Consider the following 10,007-nt stretch of genomic DNA (forward strand, 5'->3'; position numbering starts at 1 on the left):
GGGTGCAGGGGTCGGAGGGGGGGGCACTTTCTTAGCCGGTAACACTTCCATCACTATATATTTGAGGCCCCTCATCTTAGTTAGGCTAACTCTGGGCATAAACTTTATTATCTTGTGAGAGTTGCATCTCTTTTTCACTCTTCTTTGGGGATGTCTGTTGCATCTGTAGTATCGGCTGTCATGGTTTGTTCCTCCCCCACATAAGCAAGTAATCGGATCTTTAGTAAAAAGTGAAAATTGGGACTATATGTAACATCACCACATCATGAAATAAGATTCAACGAATTTAACTAAAGTAACTTATTTTCAGGACCGGGTGATTAGATCAATGAAAATATGTGACAATCTACCAATTTAATTTCTGGTTGTGAAACTTTTATTTAAAGTTTCAAAGGCTTATTTAAAGTTTCAAAGGCGGGAATGGAGAGGAATGTTTTGCCTTTGGGCATATTGACTTTAGCTGGTTGTTAGGAAACAAAAGACTCACAAACAGCCTTTGTCCCTCCCCCCTTTCCTGCCTAAGAGATTCAGGCGGAAAGACCTGGTTTAGCAGGGGAACCTTAGCATAATCTGTTGTCGGTGGTCTCTGTCAGGGATCTGGGATGAGACAGGATGCAGGTTCAAGATGAAGGAACAGAGGGCTACAGCTCGCTCAGGCAAGTAGCAGCCACTCTGTTGTCCACATCGTTTTTATTGTGCTGTGTACAGGGAAATGCGTGACTGAATCTACAAGGCCAGAACAATAACAATTTTTACAAAAGGCAGCTGCTCTTATTTAAGCTCCAAGAATAACTGATCTTGGTCTTTCTAACCCATAGGAGGAAGTTCATGTTCCAAGAACGCTCAGTACCATCTGCAGTCTTGAGCTAGACATGTCCCGTTTGCAGGACACGTCCTCACCTTGTAAGCCATCAACTCCATGTCCTCAGTTATCCTCTCCAGAATCCCTTTAGCGTTAGGCAGGAAGACGCCCAGTGGAGACAGCTGACCACCCTTTGCCCGCGACCCATTATTTCCTGGGTTGCCTGCCGGGGTCCTGCCCCGGCGTTCAAGGGAGCAGTTCCTGAAGTGGGGGGGCGAGGTTTAAGGAAACAAAGAGACAAAGGGGGTCCGGGAGGACTCCAGTAAATACTGAAGCCCCGAGTTTATTTCCCACCACCAATATATGCATCCAGAGGACGTGCAAAATGGCAGGGACAACTATGCATTACCTCATACAAAACCAGATCATTAACCATCTACTGGAGACTTTAAGATCAGAGGGACCTTAGGGGATCAGTTTCCCAGGACACTTTATTCCATTAACCCAGATAGCCATCTATCTATAGTGTCTCCTAAGGAACCGGCCATTCTCACCACATACCTCAGCGTTAAGTAAGCACTCTCCAGGTGCAGAACAAACAAAACAAGAAGCAAAACAATTTATGCTTCACTAAAGCCAGCCTGCATGGGTCCCAACAGTTGCCTAACAATTTACCTTCTGTGAGTGTGCCACCCTTCCTAAATTACCTGCAAAGCACCCAATCTGACCTCAATGTCTGTCACGTCCAGCGTGGCAAGGGCAAATAGGTTTCTCTTAAGGGGCGATGCAGATTGAATAAGAGCAAGAGACAAAAGTAAGATAAAGAGCGAGACCAAGGGACTCAGCCAGAGAAGACTGAGTGAGCCCCGAATCGGGTCAGCTCAGCGCATGGCTTTTATTGAGTAGTTTGTAAAGAAGTGAAACTGCTGTCAATCAATTTGCAACCGTGTGACTTATGTGCCTTAAGACCTTTGCCATTAACATTCCCATTGTGTTCCAGCAAATCCTATGCCTTCACACTTCCGCCACATGGCCCTAAGACTCTTTGTTACTGTGTCCTCCCAGGGGAGATAACTATTATCATTCCAATAGGTCCCAGTCACCTGAGACACTCCCAGAGAGAGCTTTACAGATATCATTCCATCCGGCCTCAGTTTTCCGAGACACTCTCTCGACTAATGGGTCAGAGGCTAATGCAGGGGGTGGGGTGGTGGTATTGGAATCGGCTATAATGCAACAACTGTCTTTGGAATTTTTACACGTATGTGAATTCCCCATGCTGGTATGTTAAAATTCGATTTTATGTTATTAATCGGAGTCTGTTAATTTGATGATTAGCTCAGCTAGAAGAACTTGTTACCACAGGTAGAGAGAACAGGGCCACAGAGAGAGGGGGGAGGAAAGGAAGGAAGACGTGAGGTGAACACAGAGAGGGGATGGGATCTTTCCTAAGGAAAGATGCAGCCACGGCTGATTGTAATGGGTTACAACACTGTTAGCATTGCCAGCAGGGAAAACTCTCCACCCGTGTCCCGCTGGCAGTTCCTACACGGGAATCCGTCCTCCAGTGGGCGGGAGTGGTGCGCAGAGACACGCCCTGGGAACGCCCTGGGGCCACCTGAGACCCCACCCCTGATTATTTCCCCGCCCTCATCCAAATATAATCCTAAATGTTCTTTGTTCCAGCGCAGTTGCTCTCCTCCTGGGCTTGTGCACTCCTGCGTTTTGGGAATATGTTTTCTTTCGTGTAATACATCCTCGGCCTGCGTGCCTGTGTTCACGAGGCGTTGTTCCTACAGCCTGGGATGCTTTCCTGTGATGACTCAAGGACCCGCTCTCCGATAACACACAAGGTGAGAGCAAAGTAATTAATTTTTAGGCACCCCTTCCCAGTTTCGGGGAGCCGGCCAGGAGAATAATCGGGCGGGGCACTGCTGGCTCCTGGGAACCGCTGCGGCTGGGAGCTCGGGGCTCTGCCCTCAGGTACGCGGGGTGTCCGTTCACCCCGTCAGCCTTCCGGGTCTATTTCTGCGGGTTTTGGGAGAACTTAGAAGCGCTGCGTGTTCCTTGCCTGTCTTCTGCATGCAGATTTGCAGGAAAACATATTTGTGGAGCTAGATTTTCAGGAGCAGCGAAGTTCAGGTTTCCTCCACTGAGCTTCTCTTTCCAGAGTTGGTCATTTTTTTGTGTCTATGTCTCTTGTGTCGTTTGTCATGACAAGGAAATACCACAGGGACAGAAAGTCTGGTTTCCTTGGTGAAGCTGTAAAAGGGCTTTTTGGCTTGAGTAGCTATTAAAATCCTACCATCAGTGGCCTTGGAATGGGAAAAACTTGTAAATTGGAAAATGTGTTAGAGAACTCGTGTGACAAAGAGCTGTTGGAACCTAGAGAAAGACCACACTTGAATACAGATGGATACAAGGAAATTTAAGAATTTTTAAGGTTTTGAACTAGTTCTTCAGCTTCTTGGGTCTTTTAGATGCTAATATATCAACATTAGGTTTAAAAAAGGCAGGAGGGAAAAGCAACAGATGTGCAAATTTAAAAAATCTTTCTGGAGATAATAACATTTTGAGAACTGGTATGTAGAAACGGGTTTTAAAGGATTTAATAACTGATCAGAAACTTGACACAAATGGAAGCTGATTTTCGGTCTGATAGAAATGAGAAAGTCTCAGCATTTGCCCCAGGCCGTGAGCCGAGTAGATCAGAAATGTAAACATAGCCCACAACTGTCTGAGGCTGCTGAGCTAAACAAGGAAAAAAGATTGCAAATGGGGCACTTTTAAAAACACAGGCCTCCCTTGTTCAGCCTGGCTCCCCCGTTTCCCTGCCTCTTTAAAGATTGTGAAGGACAAATAAAAACCTGAGCATAATCACCTTAGCCACAGAGAGAAAGACTCCAAGCAGAAGTCTAACAAATCTGTACGTGCCGTGTGTGTTCAGCTTTCCCTGAATTACTGTAAATCTCCCATTTTTACATCTCATATCTAAGAGCCCACTCCCACCTTTGTCTAAAATATTATATTTACCTGATTTTTCCTGTGTCTTTCAAAATTTCATGCTTATGTGAATTCCAGGTGCACGTGTATTACAATTCCTGGTCTCTGCCTGCGGGGCTCAGTATAAGTTAGAAGTGGCGTGAGTTCGTTTTCTCTTTTCTGAATTTAGATTGATAGAAAAAAATGTTTGTGAAGCAACTTCTTGCACCTAGAGACTAGGGGTTTTCTTTATTCTTTCCTCCCAGAGATGTTCGTCTTTTCCTGTGTCTGTGTCTCGAGTGTTGTTGTCCTAACAAGGAACTACCGCGGGGACAGAACACGGGCACAGGCTCCCATAAGCCTGCTGATGGAGCTGGCCCCGCAGGTGGGGAGCTAAGCGGTTCTCTCCAGACCGGCGTCTGCGGAGACAAACTTTGCTGTGGGTCCCCGAAAAACGCAGGAGGTTTCCTTTCCATCTCGTTCTGTGTCCCGGGAGCGTGGTTTTGGGAACATATCCTCTCTGGTCCCCGCCGTCGGTCAGGTGCACTTTCCGCGGTGCACCTTGGTGGAACCCCAGATAAGCTAGGGTTCCCAGGCGCCTCTGCCTGGCCGTGCCAGCTCCCGGGAGTGTGTCTTGAGGGGCCTGTGCCCATAACGGGCGTTTGTCCTTCCACCTTCCTTACCCGTTAGTGCCGGACAGATCCCGGTCCAGCAGCACCTGCCAGGGTCACAAATTAGTGGGCTCGGGGCTGGAGGTGCCTCACGTTTTGTGGGAGACCTGACACCCTCTGTACCCCAGCGTCCTGACCGCCTGGGTGACCCTGATGTCTGTGCCGTCTCTGTCTCTGTGATGCTCTAACTCTGGGAGGTTGGCGTCTGTTGCCTGAAGCCGATTTCTATTAACATGCCCCCCCCCCCAGCATTTAGCCTCTTTTCCCATTAGTTAAGAGAGAAAAGCCCCGGTATGACCGGAGGCTGCAATCTCTCTGAGGGAGTGCCCCAGTATGACCTACCGGAGGCCGATAAGGCTCCCTCTGGGGTGTGTCTCAAGGTGCGACTGGGACCTGTTGGAATGCTAAACAGTTAATCTCCTCTGGGAGGACATAGTAACCAGGTGTCCTGGGGCTATGCGGCGGATATGCAAAGGCATAGCATTTGGTGGAACATAATGGGATATGTTAAAGTAAAAAGGCTTTGAGGCCCAGACCCCAAACGGATGCTAATTTGATTGGCAGCAGTGAAGCAGTTTCACTTCTTTTCAAATTTCTCAATAAAAGCCATGCGCTGACCCGATTAGGGGCTCGCTCAGTTTCTCTGACTGAGTCCCTTGGGCTCGCTCTTAATCCTACTTTTGTCTCTGTTTATTCAATCTACGCCCCCCCTCAAGAGAAACCCGTTTGCCCTTGCCATGCTGGACGTGACAGGCGTCCTCTGCTCTGTGTCCTGGCCTCAGCTGTAGAGAGGCCGGTTGGTGCCTCTCAGTGTTTAGACCTTACTGTCCATGTCCAGAAGGTGGGTCCTTGGACTGGGAAAAACTTCTAAGCTGCGAGACAGAGCCCTTGTGACAGCCAGCGGTTTTCTTGGTAAAACATCTTGTGTTCTCTATAGTTACTATTCATCCTGTTAATTTGTGATCTCTGTCTGAAATGGTTTTTGATTGCCTGTAGTAAGATGTTTTCTAGCTCCAGATGGTGTTTCCAGTTTGTAATACTTGATTGGCTTGGACAAATGAAATGTTTATATAAATTAATAAATAAAATACAACCTAGGGCCGGCCCAGTGGCTCAGTTGGTTAAGAGCTCGCTCAACAGTGTGAGCCCTGAGCAACAGGTTTGCTGGGTCGAGCTCCGAGCTGAGCAAACAGGTGGCAGAATGGCTCAGCTAGCTAAATAAATAAATAAATAAATAAATACAAGCTAACCCAAATGCTTCTCAGGATCAGATGATCTGATGAAATATTTGATATTACAGCTGGTTTTAGTTTGGTTTGATTACACAGTCATGTCTTTGAAAATTATTACCATAAAATATCTTTTTTAACTGAGTTTATAAAAATTAGTTTGTTATCTGTGTTACAAAATGTGTCAAGAAAATAGCTTTAGTAGTAATTGACTTTGAAACCTGTAAGTTTTAACACATAAAATTGGTACAATTAAAATAAAAGATATTTAGGTAAACTTTTTTTTTTAAAGATTTTATTGGAGAATTAGGGAAGGAGAACAGCCAAGTCGTTGTCCTTCAGTCTTTGTTGTGGAGGGTGCAGCTAACTCAGCTCCAAGTCCAGTCACCATCCAGCTGCCCAGCAGCAGCTAATGGCTGCTCAGCTCAAGGTGCCTCGCAGGTGGGCATAGCCACCATCCCATGTGGGAGGCTTATTGGCAACCTTGTTGTTAGGAGCACGTGCTCTCACCATCCTGCTGCCTGTTGGCAGCTCAGCTGGGCCACAGAGTCACTGGCCCATGTGGGACTCTAACCAGCGACCTTGTTGCTCAGAGCTTGTGCTCTTAATCAACTGAGCCACTCGGCTGGCCCCAGGTAAACTTTTTAACGATAATTTTACTGCATATGTACATTGAAAAGATTTTCTAGATAACTTTCGTTATTTGAAATTTTAAAGTTTTGTTATGAAAAATAAATGATGGATATTTATTGAATGTCAATACCATTTCCTAATAGGAGAATAATGAAACACTAATTACTGAACATAGATTTATCAACTTTCTCTATTTATAGTAGAGGAACTGAATCTATTTGGGTGTATTTGTAAACGTCTTCTGCCACATTACAATTTTTTGTGTGCTATGGGAAAATGTATTTCTAGAAATTATTGAATATGTTCATAACTGTATTGATCTAAAGAATCCTGCTGTAACAGGTCACACTTGCTTAGTTTTCACTGCTGATTAAGATGGACATGTAACTTGTTTATGTCACTCTGCTATTGTGAACAGTGTTGCTGCGGATTCAGGTAGCAGCTTTTAACACCTGTTTTCAATTTTGTGGGTTATATTTCTAGAAGTGGATTTGTTGAACCACATGAGATTTTTTTGTGTGTGCAGTGGAAATTTCAAAGTGTTGTATGCAGAGACCACACCGTTTTAATTTTTCACAAGCAACGTTCAAGGGTTATAATTTATACATTGTTGCTGGCATTTGTTAGTTTTAGCTTTCTGCATTATAGTCTTGCTAGTGTGTGTGAGAGAGTGTCACACTGGTTTTAATTTGCGTTCCCATCACTACTAGGGATATTTAACTTCTCAATGTGCCTGCTGACCATTTGTATGTCTAATGTGGAGAAGGTTCTATTGAAGTTCATTTTAAAATTTTAGTTGCTTGTCGTTTTGTTCATGAGTTTGCAAAAGTTCTTTATTGACTCTGGATAACAGACCCTTCTCAGATACTTAATATATACCTATTTTCTTCCATTTTATGGGCTATTGTTTTACTTTCTGGATACATCCTTCCATAGGCAGTTCAGCTGGGGAGGCAGGCGGGTTACTGCAAACTTCTTAATGAAGTGCATTCTACATGAGGAGTCCCTGTGTGCAAATCGCTGCTAGGCTCCCTTTTTAAATTTGAGGAGTCAGCCAGCAGAGCCCTTAGAAGGTGTGTCATCTGTCAGAGCTTACATGTGTGTTGGTTGGAGTGTGAGGGGCAGAGGGGTAAATGGTGGAGAAACACAGAGGGAAGTTTTTCACCCCGGGTCCATCCAGCATGTGAGGAGCAGAGGGGATGCCTGGAAAAATGGGTAAAGTGAGACTCGGTAGGAAATCTGAAGTCTTGCTTCCACCAGGGTGTGAAGGACAAAGGTGGTCCTGGGCAAGACGCAAGGAGAAACCTTGGAGGTGATGTCTCTTCTTGGCTTCAGGCAGCATGTCAGGGGAGAAGGGGGTGCATGGGGGGAAAAGCAAGGATAGACCTAGATGAGATGTTCCCATCCGAGCTTGAGTCAGCATGAGAGAGGCACATGGGGTGCCCGGGGTAAGGGGACAGGTGAAACTTGGAGGTTACATCTCCATCTCAGCTTCAGCCACTGTATGAGAAACAGGATGTGCCAGGGATGAGGGTTGCATGTCAGCCGGCTGGAGTTCTGAGCATTTTCTCTAGGCTGGTGTCATGTGACTGCTTCCTCTAAACCAGTTTCTGATGTTCCTTCCTCCTGTCACAATTTAAGTGATGAATTCTTGTGGTACCAGGTTTTCAGATCACTAGGTGAGCAGGAAGCGTGAGTCTGGCAGGAGAGCCACAAGTCAGCCCAGCACCACAGAAGGCAGTCAGTGTTCATGAGTGCCGGCAGCCACAGTGTCCCATGAAAGCCAGGGGCCAGAGCTGCCATCACACCTTTTACAACCTGTGCTGCCCTAAGTTTTGAGGGAACTTGGTAAACCTCTGTATCTGTCCTGCAGGTACTACAGCTTCGAAGAGAAGATGGGACATGCTTCTGTACCGTATTGACAGCAGTATCTCCCCGTGAGGCGTGGACAAAGAAGGAAAAGGTAAGAAGAATCTTCATGTGCACAAACCATGCTGAGGGGCGGGGGAGAGGTGTCAGTTATCAGGGAACTCGGCAGAGAAAAAGCTCGTTGTGCCAAATCATTTTTTCTTTGTGGTGTCAAAGAGTGTTGAGGGCTGACCAGATTCTGAACCCCAGACACCAGATGAAGAGCCAGATTATGGAGTAAATTCTGGGCCCCAGGCCTTGGAGTCTCACCACACAGTTAGACCTAGGGGCTGAGAGCTGGAGTAAGTAATGGGATCGAGACAGTGGACTCTTGTGTTCAGATGACAGAAGACACCTCTGCTAAAGCATGGATCCCCTATGCAGACCACTTAAACAGACCGTTGACTCACAGCTGGACATCAGGGCCTCCCCATGACCATTGACCTAATCTCCATCCCTGACACTGACCCGTAACCCCCAACCCTACACCCATAAACTCCCAAATCCTTAAACATGTAACATATGTAAACATAAATATCATTGTGGAACATCTTGAGATTAAATGCAGCAGAAGCAAAAATGATGCAATGAAGAAACAGTAGATATCACATGACCAAGATTGCTGCCAGCATATCCCTTTATGTTACAGTGTATAAACTTTTCATTTGTTATGTTCTCCAGACAGTAACACAGGCAAACCACACAGCTTAAAAGGAACCTTAAGTAATTCGTCGTTTTTGTTAGGTCCTCAAAAGGTCCAGTGAAAAAGAGTGAGTGTCTCCTGGTTTGTATATTCTCTGAGCTAAGAGCTCAAACTGGTGCCTGCTTTGTTAAATACAAGAGTAGTTTTATCAGTGTTATGCTTTTCGACAGTGGTAGAATCTATAGAATCCAGAACCTAAAACATTAGAATTCATATTCTGTTTTCCTACATTTTGACCTAAAGCTGCAGATGATCCACGTTTTTTGTGAATTGTGTGACTAAAATATATTTAGAAAAATTTTCACTTATTGAAGTGTATATCAATTATCACAGTGAGGTCAAACTACTATTTAATTTCCCCCACTCTAAGTGTATGACAGTTACCAAGAAAACATAATAAAAGGAGACATTGCCTTCACAGATAATCGTATGAAAAGTTATACATTTTCCAAGTCCCACTAGCATAAGTAATGCTTTCTACTCCCTGCATTTGGTTGACTGTCGATTATTTTAATGGGAATATCACAGTAAGATCACAGACCACTTGACACTGTACGTGAAGCAGGTCAAGGTTTGCCCTTGTGTATTTAGATGTGTGTGAAATACCTGTATCAGTTTCTGTGATTTATTTACTATGATGGAGGGGTGAGACAACATGAATGCCTATGGGGCCTGGAACTTGACATCTCCCCTTACCTATTCTTGCTGCATACACCAGCATACATACAGACCGTGGACTCATAGCTGGACATCAGGGCCTCCCCAGACTGGTGACCTAATCTCCAACCCCAACCCTATACCTGAAAACCCCAAAATCCTAAACATTTAGCATATCTAAACATAACTATCACTACAAAATATCTTAAGATTAAATACAGCACAATAAAAAATGATGACATGTTGCCTTACAGCCGATTCTTAGACCACCCCCTCTGCATTAGCCTCTGACCCATTAGTCGAGAGAGTGTCTTGGAAAACTGAGGCCGGATGGAATGATATCTGTAAAGCTCTCTGGGGGGGGGGGCGTCTCCGGTTTGACTGGGACCTGATGGAATGATATCAGCTGTCTCCCCTGGGAG

General features: G+C 45.3%; 1 long non-coding RNA gene across 1 annotated transcript; it reads left to right on the plus strand.

Moving 5' to 3' along the window:
* Positions 1 to 828: 828 nt before the first annotated feature.
* LOC109390919 (uncharacterized) lies at positions 829 to 8,630 on the plus strand. Its single transcript, XR_002125676.1, has 3 exons — positions 829 to 903; positions 2,489 to 2,655; positions 8,191 to 8,630. It is a non-coding gene; the product is annotated as an uncharacterized LOC109390919 (long non-coding RNA).
* Positions 8,631 to 10,007: the final 1,377 nt, after the last annotated feature.

The sequence above is a fragment of the Hipposideros armiger genome, unplaced genomic scaffold (genome assembly GCF_001890085.2).
Source record: "Hipposideros armiger isolate ML-2016 unplaced genomic scaffold, ASM189008v1 scaffold_282, whole genome shotgun sequence".
In the NCBI taxonomy this organism is placed as follows: domain Eukaryota; kingdom Metazoa; phylum Chordata; class Mammalia; order Chiroptera; family Hipposideridae; genus Hipposideros; species Hipposideros armiger.